Source organism: Pseudophryne corroboree, chromosome 6 (assembly GCF_028390025.1).
Source record: "Pseudophryne corroboree isolate aPseCor3 chromosome 6, aPseCor3.hap2, whole genome shotgun sequence".
Classification (NCBI taxonomy): domain Eukaryota; kingdom Metazoa; phylum Chordata; class Amphibia; order Anura; family Myobatrachidae; genus Pseudophryne; species Pseudophryne corroboree.
Genome location: NC_086449.1, coordinates 401,795,497 through 401,810,417, shown reverse-complemented (window position 1 = coordinate 401,810,417; position 14,921 = coordinate 401,795,497). Strand labels below are relative to the sequence as shown.

General features: G+C 46.7%; 1 protein-coding gene across 3 annotated transcripts in view; it reads left to right on the top strand.

Moving 5' to 3' along the window:
* The window catches only part of USP6NL (USP6 N-terminal like), a 427,089-nt gene that overhangs the window by 185,335 nt on the left and 226,833 nt on the right, over positions 1 to 14,921 (top strand). The gene's annotated exons all lie outside the window — the stretch shown is intronic.

The window sequence follows — 14,921 nt, the reverse complement described above, 5'->3', positions numbered from 1 at the left end:
TATGCTTTGCACTATTTGCTCTTTTTGAAGATGGAGGACTGGTCTTAGCCATAGTTGCCTACCCTCCCTCATTCTGCAGGAGACTCCCTGAAATAGCAGCAATCTCCCTCACTCCCTGAAAAGTCCAGCAATCTCCCTGATTGCACCTTATAGCCCCCTTATGCAGCTATTACATTCTTGGGGGAAAAATAAATCAGAGATAAGTACATTCAAATGGGATCGCTAGTGCCATTTCCCTGCATTGGTTATAAGGCACAATGATCCCTATGGCCACTTACAGTATATCGAACCTATTGTAAAACACAATACACGAACAAATCCTGCAAAATATCTGTGTCTTTTCTTCAACAAATAAATCTTACTAACTTTGGGGCTCATTTACATTTGGATGTAAGTTATTTTCATGACGCCTCTCCGATGTAGCAGTACGCGCCCGGGCTGATGGTAGATGCTAGATTCAAGTGGCCTAAGGGACCTTTTACATCAGGGGGAGGAGGCACAACACAAGGGCGAGGAGTTAGGCCAGCGGGAGAGTTCCTCTACTATCCACGCCACCAACTATTACCTTTAGTAATCAGGTGGCGAGCGAAGCGATCCCGCGAGGGTACTTTTCGGGTACCCTGTTTGGCCGTAGCTCCTCCCCCTGGTGACGTCAGAAGGTCCCTTCTCCCACTCCGATTTAGAACCAACCCCGCGCTGATAGGTGTTACTTTCACAATCTCCCTGAAATGGTTTTTCAAAAGTAGGCAAGTATGGTCTTAGCAGCACACACAATGGTGGTAGGAAGGTAACATTTGAGAACCACCATAATTTCCCTGCTTGGTAAGAGTGCATCGTAAGGGATTTTGTTTTTTTAGGATCATATGTCATCAGATGCTCTGATTTTTCTGCATTTTTGTGTTGGTGTAGAGGACTGTAGACCAGCAGCATAGTTTGATTATTATTTCTCTGACGTCCTAGTGGATGCTGGGACTCCGTCAGGACCATGGGGAATAGCGGCTCCGCAGGAGACAGGGCACAAAATTTAAAAGTTTGACCACTAGGTGGTGTGTACTGGCTCCTCCCCCTATGACCCTCCTCCAAGCCTCAGTTAGGTTTTTGTGCCCGTCCGAGCAGGGTGCAATCTAGGTGGCTCTCCTAAAGAGCTGCTTAGAAAAAGTTTGTTAGGTTTTTTATTTTCAGTGAGTCCTGCTGGCAACAGGCTCACTGCAACGAGGGACTTAGGGGAGAAGAAGTGAACTCACCTGCGTGCAGGATGGATTTGCTTCTTAGGCTACTGGACACTAGCTCCAGAGGGACGATCACAGGTACAGCCTGGATGGGTCACCGGAGCCGCGCCGCCGACCCCCTTGCAGATGCCGAATAGAGAAGAGGTCCAGAAACCGGCGGCAGAAGACGTCTCCGTCTTCATGAGGTAGCGCACAGCACTGCAGCTGTGCGCCATTGCTCTCCGCACACTTCACACCAGCGGTCACTGAGGGTGCAGGGCGCTGGGGGGGGCGCCCTGGGCAGCAATGTAATATACCTATTCTGGCTAAAATATATCACATATAGCCCCTGGGGCTATATGGATGTATTTAACCCCTGCCAGGTTCCAAAAAAACCGGGAGAAGAAGCCCGCCGAAAAGGGGGCGGGGCCTATTCTCCTCAGCACACAGCGCCATTTTCCTGCCCAGCTCCGCTGCGAGGAAGGCTCCCAGGACTCTCCCCTGCACTGCACTACAGAAACAGGGTAAAAACAGAGAGGGGGGGCACTTATTGGCGATATTTATAATATTTGAGCTGCTATAAAGGGAACACACTTATTAAGGTTGTCCCTATATATATTTATAGCGCTTGGGTGTGTGCTGGCAAACTCTCCCTCTGTCTCCCCAAAGGGCTAGTGGGGTCCTGTCTTCTATCAGAGCATTCCCTGTGTGTCTGCTGTGTGTCGGTACGTGTGTGTCGACATGTATGAGGACGATGTTGGCGTGGAGGCGGAGCAATTGCCTGTAATGGTGATGTCACCCCCTAGGGAGTCGACACCAGAATGGATGGCTTTGTTTATGGAATTACGGGATAGTGTCAGCACGCTACAAAAGTCGGTTGACGACATGAGACAGCCGGCAAACCAGTTAGTACCTGTCCAGGCGTCTCAGACACCGTCAGGGGCTGTAAAACGCCCTTTACCTCAGTCGGTCGACACAGACCCAGACACTGACACTGAATCCAGTGTCGACGGTGAAGAAACAAACGTATTTTCCAGTAGGGCCACACGTTATATGATCACGGCAATGAAGGAGGCTTTGCATATCTCTGATACTGCAAGTACCACAAAAAGGGGTATTATGTGGGGTGTGAAAAAACTACCGATAGTTTTTCCTGAATCAGAGGAACTGAATGAAGTGTGTGATGAAGCGTGGGTTACCCCAGATAGAAAACTGCTAATTTCAAAGAAGTTATTGGCATTATACCCTTTCCCGCTAGAGGTTAGGGCGCGCTGGGAAACACCTCCTAGGGTGGATAAGGCGCTCACACGCTTATCAAAGCAAGTGGCGTTACCGTCTCCTGATACGGCCGCCCTCAAGGATCCAGCTGATAGGAGGCTGGAGAATACATTAAAAAGTATATACACACATACGGGTGTTATACTGAGACCAGCAATCGCCTCAGCCTGGATGTGCAGTGCTGGCGTGGCTTGGTCGGAGTCACTGTCTGAAAATATTGATACCCTGGATAGGGACAGTATTTTACTGACTATAGAGCAGTTAAAGGATGCATTTCTTTATATGCGAGATGCACAGAGAGATATTTGCACTCTGGCATCAAGAGTAAGTGCTATGTCCATATCTGCCAGAAGAAGTTTATGGACGCGCCAGTGGTCAGGTGATGCGGATTCCAAACGACATATGGAAGTATTGCCGTATAAGGGGGAGGAATTATTTGGGGTCGGTCTATCGGATCTGGTGGCCACGGCAACGGCCGGAAAATCCACCTTTTTACCCCAGGTCACCTCCCAGCAGAAAAAGCCCAGGCTTTTCAGCCGCAGTCCTTTCGTTCCTATAAGAACAAACGAGCAAAAGGACATTCCTATTTGCCCCGAGGCTAAGGAAAGGGTAAGAGACTGCAACAAGCAGCTCCTTCCCAGGAGCAGAAGCCCTCCCCGGCTTCTACAAAGGCGTCAGCATGACGCTGGGACCTTACAAGCAGACTCAGGGGCGGTGGGGGGCCGCCTCAAACATTTCAGCGCACAGTGGGCTCACTCGCAGGTGGACCCCTGGATCCTGCAGGTAGTATCTCAGGGTTACAGGTTGGAATTCGAGAAGTCCCCTCCTCGCCGTTTCCTAAAGTCTGCTTTGCCAACGTCTCCCTCCGACAGGGCGACGGTATTGGAGGCCATTCACAAGCTGTATTCTCAGCAGGTGATAGTCAAGGTACCCCTCCTACAACAGGGACAGGGGTATTACTCCACGCTATTTGTGGTACCGAAGCCGGACGGCTCGGTAAGACCGATTCTAAATCTAAAATCTCTGAACCTGTACATACAAAAATTCAAGTTCAAGATGGAGTCACTCAGAGCAGTGATAGCGAATCTGGAAGAAGGGGATTTTATGGTGTCCTTGGACATCAAGGATGCTCACCTTCATGTTCCAATTTGTCCTTCACACCAAGGGTACCTCAGGTTCGTGGTCCAAAACTGTCATTATCAGTTTCAGACGCTGCCGTTTGGATTGTCCACGGCACCCCGGGTCTTTACCAAGGTAATGGCCGAAATGATGATCCTTCTTCGAAGAGAAGGCGTCTTAATTATCCCTTACTTGGACGATCTCCTGATAAGGGCAAGATCCAGAGAACAGCTGGAGGTCGGAGTAGCACTAACCCAAGTAGTGCTCCAACAACACGGGTGGATTATGAATTTTCCAAAATCCCAACTGATCCCGACGACACGTCTGTTGTTCCTAGGGATGATTCTGGACACTGTTCAGAAAAAGGTATTTCTTCCGGAGGAGAAAGCCAGGGAGTTATCCGATCTAGTCAGGAACCTCCTAAAACCAGGAAAAGTATCTGTGCATCAATGCACAAGAGTCCTGGGAAAAATGGTAGCTTCTTACGAAGCGATTCCATGCACGAGTCAAGCCTGGAGACGTCTCTTCACATAAATATACTGGAGCTAAGAGCAATCTACAATGCTCTAAGCCTGGCAAAACCTCTGCTTCAGGGTCAGCCGGTGTTGATTCAGTCGGACAACATCACGGCAGTCGCCCACGTAAACAGACAGGGCGGCACAAGAAGCAGGAGGGCAATGGCAGAAGCTGCAAGGATTCTCCGCTGGGCAGAAAATCATGTGTTAGCACTGTCAGCTGTGTTCATCCCGGGAGTGGACAACTGGGAAGCAGACTTCCTCAGCAGACACGATCTGCACCCGGGAGAGTGGGGACTTCATCCAGAAGTCTTCCACATGATTGTGGTCCATTGGGAAAGACCAATGGTGGACATGATGGCGTCCCGCCTCAACAAAAAAACTGGACAGGTATTGCGCCAGGTCAAGAGACCCTCAGGCAATAGCTGTAGACGCTCTGGTAACACCATGGGTGTACCAGTCAGTGTATGTGTTTCCTCCTCTGCCTCTCATACCAAAAGTACTGAGAATTATACGGCAAAGGGGAGTAAGAACGATACTCGTGGCTCCGGATTGGCCAAGAAGAACTTGGTACCCGGAACTTCAGGAGATGCTCACGGAAGATCCGTGGCCTCTACCTCTAAGACGGGACCTGCTTCAGCAGGGACCGTGTCTATTCCAAGACTTACCGCGGCTGCGTTTGACGGCATGGCGGTTGAACGCCGAATCCTAAGGGAAAAAGGCATTCCGGAAGAGGTCATCCCTACCCTGGTAAAAGCCAGGAAGGAGGTGACTGCACAACATTATCACCGCATTTGGAGAAAATATGTTGCGTGGTGTGAGGCCAGGAAGGCCCCGACGGAGGAATTTCAACTGGGTCGATTCCTACATTTCCTGCAAACAGGATTGTCTATGGGCCTCAAATTAGGGTCCATTAAGGTTCAAATTTCGGCCCTGTCGATTTTCTTCCAGAAAGAATTGGCTTCAGTTCCTGAAGTCCAGAATTTTGTAAAAGGAGTACTACATATACAGCCCCCGGTTGTGCCCCCAGTGGCACCGTGGGATCTTAATGTAGTTTTGGATTTTCTCAAATCCCATTGGTTTGAGCCACTCAAATCGGTGGATTTGAAATATCTTACATGGAAAGTAACCATGCTACTGGCCCTGGCTTCAGCCAGGAGAGTGTCAGAATTGGCGGCTTTATCGTATAAAAGCCCATATCTGATTTTCCATTCGGACAGGGCAGAACTGGGACGCGTCCTCACTTTCTGCCTAAGGTGGTTTCAGCGTTTCACCTGAACCAGCCTATTGTGGTGCCTGCGGCTACTAGCGATTTGGAGGATTCCAAGTTGCTGGACGTTGTCAGAGCATTGAAAATATATATTTCAAGGACGGCTGGAGTCAGAAAATCTGACTCGCTGTTTATACTGTATGCACCCAACAAGCTGGGTGCTCCTGCTTCTAAGCAGACGATTGCTCGTTGGATTTGTAGCACAATTCAACTTGCACATTCTGTGGCAGGCCTGCCACAGCCTAAATCTGTCAAGGCCCATTCCACAAGGAAGGTGGGCTCATCTTGGGCGGCTGCCCGAGGGGTCTCGGCATTACAACTCTGCCGAGCAGCTACGTGGTCAGGGGAGAACACGTTTGTAAAATTCTACAAATTTGATACCCTGGCTAAGGAGGACCTGGAGTTCTCTCATTCGGTGCTGCAGAGTCATCCGCACTCTCCCGCCCGTTTGGGAGCTTTGGTATAATCCCCATGGTCCTGACGGAGTCCCAGCATCCACTAGGACGTCAGAGAAAATAAGATTTTACTTACCGATAAATCTATTTCTCGTAGTCCGTAGTGGATGCTGGGCGCCCATCCCAAGTGCGGATTGTCTGCAATACTAGTACATAGTTATTGTTACAAAAAAAAAAAAAAAATCGGGTTGTTATTGTTGTGAGCCGTCTGTTCAGAGGCTCCTACGTTTGTCATACTGTTAACTGGGTTCAGATCACAAGTTGTACGGTGTGATTGGTGTGGCTGGTATGAGTCTTACCCGGGATTCAAAATCCTTCCTTATTGTGTACGCTCGTCCGGGCACAGTATCCTAACTGAGGCTTGGAGGAGGGTCATAGGGGGAGGAGCCAGTACACACCACCTAGTGGTCAAACTTTTAAATTTTGTGCCCTGTCTCCTGCGGAGCCGCTATTCCCCATGGTCCTGACGGAGTCCCAGCATCCACTACGGACTACGAGAAATAGATTTATCGGTAAGTAAAATCTTATTTTTTTTGTCTGAGTTGAGCTTTCAGACTACATTATGCTCACTCCTGGCTTAGCTTCCTGTGTACCTAACAGCTCATCTGCAGTGCAGGCTAAAGTAACCCTGCTCAGGGGACAGCACGCAGTTCGAAACTAATTGCTGCCTTATTTTTTTAATAGGTGGTTCCCATAGCATGCACAATACGGTTTCTATACTGCTAATAGGAACAATATGGATGGCGCTTTCATTTTCTATTATATTCTGATGTCTGGATTCTCTGTGGGTTTCTGGAGGTTTTGGGTTTAGGAAACTGCTGAAATTGCAAAGTTGGTGCTATATATACCCATGTACTATTTTGAGATATAAAGTGTGTAATAATAATAATAATAATTTTATTTATATAGCGCTCTTTCTCCAATAGGACTCAAGGCGCTTAACAGATACATAGCATAATATAGTACAGAAAATAATGAAGTACATTTTCATAAAATACAGAAGCATGAAGATACTAAAAGGGACACTACGGAAATGCTTTAGTAAACAGAAAAGTCTTGAGTCTACTTTTGAAGGTTTCTATAGTTGGGGCCTCTCGCACTGTGCGGGGAAGTGAGTTCCATAGAGTCGGAACCGCATGACTAAAAGCTCGACCCCCAGATGAATTACGGTAGATTCTAGGTACTGCTAAAAGTCCTTCATCTACAGATCGCAGGAATCGAGTGGGGCAGTATGGGGTCAGAAGCTGTTTCAGGTACCTTGGGCCTTGGTCATGTAATGCTTTGAAACTCAGTAAGCCAATCTTGAAGATGATTCGCCATCTTACAGGCAGCCAGTGAAGGGAGTAGAGGATGGGTGTTATGTGGCTAGAACGGGGCTGGTTGGTTAATAGCCTGGCAGCTGTGTTTTGCACCAGCTGTAAGCGTTGCAATTCTTTTGCTGGTAGACCAAGGTAGAGTGCATTACAGTAGTCTAAACGAGATGATACAAATGCATGTATGACTTTTGGCATGTCATCTGAGGGAATTAAGTGCTTGATTCTGGCTATGTTCCTCAGGTAAAAGAATGAGGATTTGATTGTGGCTGATATCTGATGTTTAAGTGTCAAGCCACCATCCAGGACAACGCCAAGATTCCGCACACGATCACTGGTCTGTAATTCTGAATCCCCCAGTGTAAGTCCAGTTGGTTGGCTATGCTGCAGTCTTGTCCTTTGATGTTGCGGTCGTATCAAAAGGACCTCTGTTTTATCCGGGTTCAGTCGCAGCCAACTGGCGCTCATCCACTCCTGTAGTTCAGCTAGACAGCCATTTAGGGTTGCTATTGGGTTATCAGTGCCCGGAGCAAAGGACAAGTACAGTTGTGTATCATCTGCATAGCAGTGGTAGACCAGGCCATGGCGCCTGATTATTTTGCCCAATGGGAGCATGTATACTGCAAAAAGCATGGGGGATAGTATAGAACCTTGTGGGACACCACATGGCAATGGCACTGGTGGTGATGAGTATAATCCAGATGATACTCTCTGTGACCTGCCTGTTAGAAATGATTTGAACCAGCTTAGGACTGTGCCATCCAGACCACAGAAATGTATCAGTCGCTCAATCAGAAGCCCATGGTCCACGGTATCAAATGCTGCCGAGAGATCCAGAAGGATTAATATTGAACAGTCACCTCTGTCTTTTGCCATCAGAAGATCATTTAACACACACACCAGGGCTGTTTCAGTGCTATGTCTTCTCCTGAATCCTGATTGAAATGGATCATAAATATCATGGGTTGTCAGGCGGGTTTCCAGTTGATTTGCAACGACTTTCTCAATAACCTTTCCTAGGAAAGGAAGGTTTGATACCGGTCTGTAGTTGGTCATGCAGTCGGGATCTAAATTAGGTTTTTTAAGAAGCGGTCTAACAATTGCTTCCTTTAGGGGTCCAGGAAAAATGCCTGTCTGCACAGAGCATTGAACAATTTTTGTAAAGACAGGACCAATTATATCCATACAACCTATTAGAAGCTTGGTTGAGGCTGGGTCCAGATCACAGGTGGTGGGACGCAAAATTCGAGCAATTTCAGCAGTGTCCTTTACATCCACTGGGTCAAAGCTGGTCCATGAAGGCAGGTAGGTTATATTGGCAGGCTTTGTAGTTTGGCACTCCTTTGATGGCACTGTGGAGATTCCAGCCCGGATGGTGGATATTTTATCTGCAAAGAAGTTTGCAAACTCGTTGCATCTTGCCTGGGAGAGGGTCTCATCAGTCTGCAGGCATGCTGGCTTGCAAAGCATCTCCACTGTGTATGTATATGTGGCTTTGTATATATGTCTAACACGCACACGCACACACACACACGCACACACACGCATGCACACACAAACATGCACACACATGCACCGTGACCTGTGAACCATGAATTTGTTGAAAAACTACTGTACATCTTTATGTTCTTCAAAGGTATTTGTGAGAAAAGGCATTTGACGGGAATTAGGGGCATATTGAGAGACCAAAGTAACCAGTGTGTCATCTATAGTACCTATAAGAATGAGATATCGACCATTCTTATCCTCGTATTGCTGGTGTAAAGTAAAGGGGGTGTTCTTATGAAATATTATAGCAACACCATTGCGTTTGGTAAGGCTATTAGCGGTATAACATGCGGAATATCTATGATCTCGAAAAACAGGAGGCACTGAGGAAGAAAAATGCGTCTCCACAATGTTAGCTATATATTGGCGAAATATAGAAAGGGCTAATCGCTGTTTGTGTGGAGAATTAAGACCCTTAACATTAAAGGAGAGGATCTTAACCATTAAACAGTACGAGGAAATATAAGTACAAAGGTGCCTTAGGAGTACCTGTCGTAAAAAACTGAGGAAGGGGAGGAAAAAAGAAGAAAAAAAAGAACGAAAACACGAGAGAAAATTCAAAAGGCCTGTATATCGGGCCACAGTATTTGCTGTAAGGAATGAATACGGCAACATAGTTAACTTCTGGGGTCAGGGCAGCGCGCACCACACCCATGAGACCTAGTTGAAAACAGAACATATAAAATAGTGCAACATATAGAAGAGTTGAAATATGAATTAGAACATCTAAGGTAGCACTCAAACTAAAAAGTTACAGTAATAAAAATATCCTAGAATATCTGAAATATAAACATAATATATAATAAGGTAAATATGAAAAGAACCACAAAAGTTAATTCAGTTCATGCATGGGAACATATGAAATACATTGCTCAAAAAAATAAAGTGAACACTAAAATAACACATCCTAGATCTGAATGAATGAAATATTCTTATTAAATACTTTGTTCTTTACATAGTTGAATGTGCTGACAACAAAATCACACAAAAATTATCAATGGAAATCAAATTTATTAACCCATGGAGGTCTGGATTTGGAGTCACACTCAAAATTAAAGTGGAAAAACACACTACAGGCTGATCAAACTTTGTCCTTAAAACAAGTCAAAATGAGGCTCAGCAGTGTGTGTGACCTCCCTACAACGCCTGGGCATGCTCCTGATGAGGTGGCGGATGGTCTCTTGAGGGATCTCCTCCCAGACCTGGACTTAAGCATCCGCCAACTCCTGGACAGTCTGTGGTCCAACGTGGTGTTGGTGGATGGAGCGAGACATGATGTCCCAGATGTGCTCAATTGGATTCAGGTCTGGGGAACGGGCGGGCCAGTCCATAGCATCAATGCCTTCGTCTTGCAGGAACTGCTGACACACTCCAGCCACATGAGGTCTAGCATTGTCTTGCATTAGGAGGAACCCAGGGCCAACCGCACCAGCATATGGTCTCACAAGGGGTCTGAGGATCTCATCTCGGTACCTAATGGCAGTCAGGCTGCCTCTGGTGAGCACATGGGAGGGCTGTGCGGCCCCCCAAAGAAATGCCACCCCACACCATTACTGACCCACTGCCAAACCGGTCATGCTGGAGAATGTTGCAGGTAGCAGAACGTTCTCCTTGGCGTCTCCAGACTCTGTCACGTCTTTCACATGTGCTCAGTGAGAACCTGCTTTCATCTGTGAAGAGCACAGGGCGCCAGTGGCGAATTTGCCAACCTTGGTGTTCTCTGGCAAATGCCAAACGCCCTGCACAGTGTTGGGCTGTAAGCACAACCCCCACCTGTGGACGTCTGGCCCTCATACCACCCTCATGTAGTCTGTTCTGATCGTTTGAGTAGACACATGCACATTTGTGGCTTGCTGGAGGTCATTTTGCAGGGCTCTGGCAGTGCTCCTCCTGTTCCTCCTTGCACAAAGGCAGAGGTAGCGGTCCTGCTTCTGGGTTGTTGCCCTCCTATGGCCTCCTCCACGTCTCCTGATGTACTGGCCTGTCTCCTGGTAGCGCCTCCATGCTCTGGACACTACGCTGACAGACACAGCAAACCTTCTTGCCACAGCTCACATTGATGTGCCATCCTGGATGAGCTGCACTACCTGAGCCACTTGTGTGGGTTGTAGACTCCGTCTCATGCTACCACTAGAGTGAAAGCACCGCCAGCTTTCAAAAGTGACCAAAACAACAGCCAGAAAGCATAGGAGCTGAGAAGTGGTCTGTGGTCACCACCTGCAGAACAACTCCTTTATTGGGGGGGTCTTGCTAATTGCCTATAATTTCCACCTGTTGTCTATTCCATTTGCACAACAGTATGTGAAATTGATTGTTAATCAGTGTTGCTTCCTAAGTGGACAGTTTGATTTCACAGAAGTGTGATTGACTTGGAGTTACATTGTGTTGTTTAAGTGTTCTCTTTATTTTTTTGAGTAGTGTATAACAAATATAGAGTCCGTAGTGAAAAAAAAAATACTTGCGGTCAAGACGGCAGGCTCCTAGGTGTAAAGCGCTGAAACACAAGTCCAAGAGCAAACAGCGCTTCGAATAAGGGTCTGCGCAATAACAAGCAAAGTCAATTAGGCTATCAATGCAGTACCAAATGACTCCGTCCCAGCCAGCAAGAATCCAGTAAACAGAGAAATTAGGGTGTCTCGGATCCGTCAGCTCAACCTGGACCATTCAAACTGTAGAGGATGACCCAGAGAAGAAAAGAAGACCGAAACAGGAATGTTCCATTCCATCAGGCGTTTGACACCGGCGTCGAGAGACCAGACAACATGAATGGAGCCATCTTTCCGCACCAGCAATTTGACCGGAATGTCCCAGCGGTATTGTATATCCTGATCACGTAACGCGTTAGTGACTGGTTGGAAGGATCTGCGTTTGTTGATGGTATGGACTGACAAATCCGGAAAGAGTTGTAGGTTATCCAAGACATCCGCATCTTCCACCAAATGAGCGGCCTTGAGAATGTCTTCCTTAATGTGAATAAAATGGAGACGTAGAAGGACATCTCAAGGAGGCCTGCTGGGAGCAGAGTGAGACTTTGGAAGGCAGTGGATGCGGTCAGTCAGTAAATCCCGGTCTTATGCGGACGGCAGCAATTTTCTAAAGAGAGTCAAAGCGAAGTCCTGAAGATCATCATCCGACACGTTTCTGTAACACCTCTAATCTTAACATTGTTCCGTCTGGACCTGTCCTCAAGGTCGGCAAGCTTATCCTTTTACGACTGAGAGCTCCGCAAGGACCCAATTATGGGAGGTGAGAAGGTCATTATGAGAGGAATCCAACTCTTGAAATTTATCCTCCAGGTTATTGGTACGGTTGCCAGTACTCGTCACCTCACCAGTGAGTCGGGTAATGGAAGACTGTAGGTCAGAGGTTAGGTCCATCCGTAAAGCCTGAGGCATCTGATAAAGTGTACGGACTGTAAGAGGAGCATCAGCAGGGACGTCAGGTCCAGGATCAGGATGTGGCGAAGAAGCGGCAGTGGAGACCGACGCCACACCTGATTTCCGAACCAACACTGGTTCAGGAGAACGGTTAGAGATGAATTTAATAGGAGGGGCAAGGGCGGAGATCTTGGGCCATTTAGGAGGCATGATGGGCGTCGAAAAAGCAGAGCAATAAACAGCAGTGAATAGGAAAGGCATGTGGTTCTAAGTCAGGCAATGATGGACAGCGAAGGTCTCATGGGTGTAAATGAGGCAGTTCACGGTGACCACATGGAGGCAGAGACAGAGAGGGCGTTACAAACCAGCAGGGACTGAAATGCAAGGGGAATACAGGCACCAACCTGTGACACCATGGACACAGGAGACTGCGGAGCCTGCAGGCTGTTGGCTTGCCAGGAGTGAGGTAATGCAGGTGCAGTGCAGGCACACAGCAGCAGAGGTGAAAGGAGGCAATACAGTTACCTTCCACAGGGCACAGGAGCTTCCAGCCTTACAGCCACCTTTGCAATCCAGAGGCTCCCCCAGGACAAAAAATAATATAAGAGGCAAGGAGCTCAGGTGGGGGGGCCAACAGCAAGTACGGTGATGACATCACGCGTCTCGCCGCTAAATGAAGGGGCAAGGCGGCAGTTAGCCCGGGCTCCTAGGCGCAGGCACAGGTGGCGCAAAATCAGAGGGGGAGTGGGCACTGGTCCGGGGGAGGACAGAGAATACCCTGGCACTTTCTCTCTGGCTGCCAGTGAAGGAGGGTTCCGCACAGATGGTCAGGTCCGGGACTCGGCGTCCGGTGGGAGGAGAAATTAGGAGCCCTCGATGCCGCACAGGAGGTAAGAGGGATCAGACCCTAAGCTCCATGCCGTCCATTAGCCCCAGTGGAAGGAAGGCAATCTCGGGAGCTCCCGCAGCAGGTAGGAAAGGCCGCTGCTCCTTCCAAAATCAAGGCTCTGGCTGCTATCAGTGTCACCCAGGGTGGTACCAGCAAGAGGTCTGAGAAGTGCAGGAAAAGAGCTCTGTCCCTGCACGTCTGTTCACTATGGCAGCTAGGCCACGCCCCCTAACTGTCATTTTTTCAAACCTAGCCTGTGACATGGCAGTTAGGAGCTGATTGGCTGGTACTTTATCTCTGTACACTTTATCTCCATTCAAGTGAAGAGAATGGAGCGTGTGAGTATAAACCCATGGGAGTGGTGTGGTGGGTAATCCCCAGGGGGCAAGCTTTTAAGTGGAGTGGGATTAGTAAACATTTTCTGTTTTTTTTTGTTGTTGTTTTTTTTTAGATATTTTTTTGCCTACTAAGGGGCTGTGGGAGCTGCTACTATTTAGGTTTGAGACCAGTGGGGTGTCTATTGCCAATTGGGGGTAGAAATTTATTTTATAATGGGGGCCAATGGATGTGTGGAAGGGGGAGATGGGGGAGTGCAAGACACCCCTAGCCTAGATATATATATTTTAAATAAAATAACATATTAAAAATACTTTTTATATTTTTCTAAGTAATAAAAAAAAACCACAACAATTTCTGAGCTGTTTTGCAGGGTAAACAATCATCAGTTGCGTGGTTAAAGAGACAAAACTTACAACAATTACATCAATTAATGAGCACCTGGGGAATTAGTTGACAATAATTAGCTTACATACTGTTTATGAGGTGCAAGAGCAAGTGTGACAACAAAATGTTAGGGACACAATAGTATTTTAGTGTGCCCTTGATGAAGGTGGACAGACTCACCGAAATGGCCATTGGGACATCATTTGAATATATGTGCTGGGTATAGGATGAGTATCCTGCTCTGAAATTCAGAATTTGGCTTACTGTGACTGCTTTTATGTATTTGTAATACACTGAAAGTAATTCTTTAATGGTGGTGTGCTGGTCTCTTTTGACTTTCCAAGCTGAAAAGAATACATATCTAAGTATTTTTACATTCAAATGGAGTTCTAGAGTCACACTCCTTCCATCCATAATAATGCACGTTTCAATGCTAAACTGATTTTTCTATTTCTACCACAAATGTAAAACAGGGATTTCATGCAAATTTCATAAACTATAAACATAATGAATCTAAATGAATACATCAGGAGCAGCTACTTATTTTCTTTGCGTCTTCAGCCAGCAAGGGACTAATCTGTAAAATTGGATAATAACACAAAATCACTAATAGCCATGTGTACAACTCATTAAATTAATAATATAACTGTAGCACTATACATATAGAATATTGACCTTTTCTGAATTGGTTTCCTTTCCAGCATGTGTGTAAAGCATTGTAACCTTGACAGGGTAGCACTTTACATTGAAACTTCTCACCACTGGCGAAATGATCTTTGTATTCTATCTGAAAATAGCTTATTAATTATTTCTTCGGAATGCAGTGCCTCATGCAGTTATTTGTTTCTGTTCTGTACACCAGAAGCAAAGCAAGCACATATATAAGGCACTGCATACCAATGAATATGTCAAGCTACTTTTCATTTGCAACCTTCTCTTCACTTACTGATCTTCCACCTTGTCCCTCTTCAGTTTATCCTCAACACTGCTGCCCTCCTAATCTTCCTCTCTCATCACTACATACCTGCTGCCCCCTTTGCCAGTCACTCCATTGGCTCTGTAAGGGGCTATACATTGATTTTGATCCTTTTAAATCGATCTACAAGGTAGTTGTGTTTCAAGGTCTTTAAAAAAAAAAAATGTTGAAAAATCATCTTTAAGTAAATGTGCGATTTAGACCATGAAACACAACCTCAATGTGGATCGATTTTAAAAGAAAATTAACA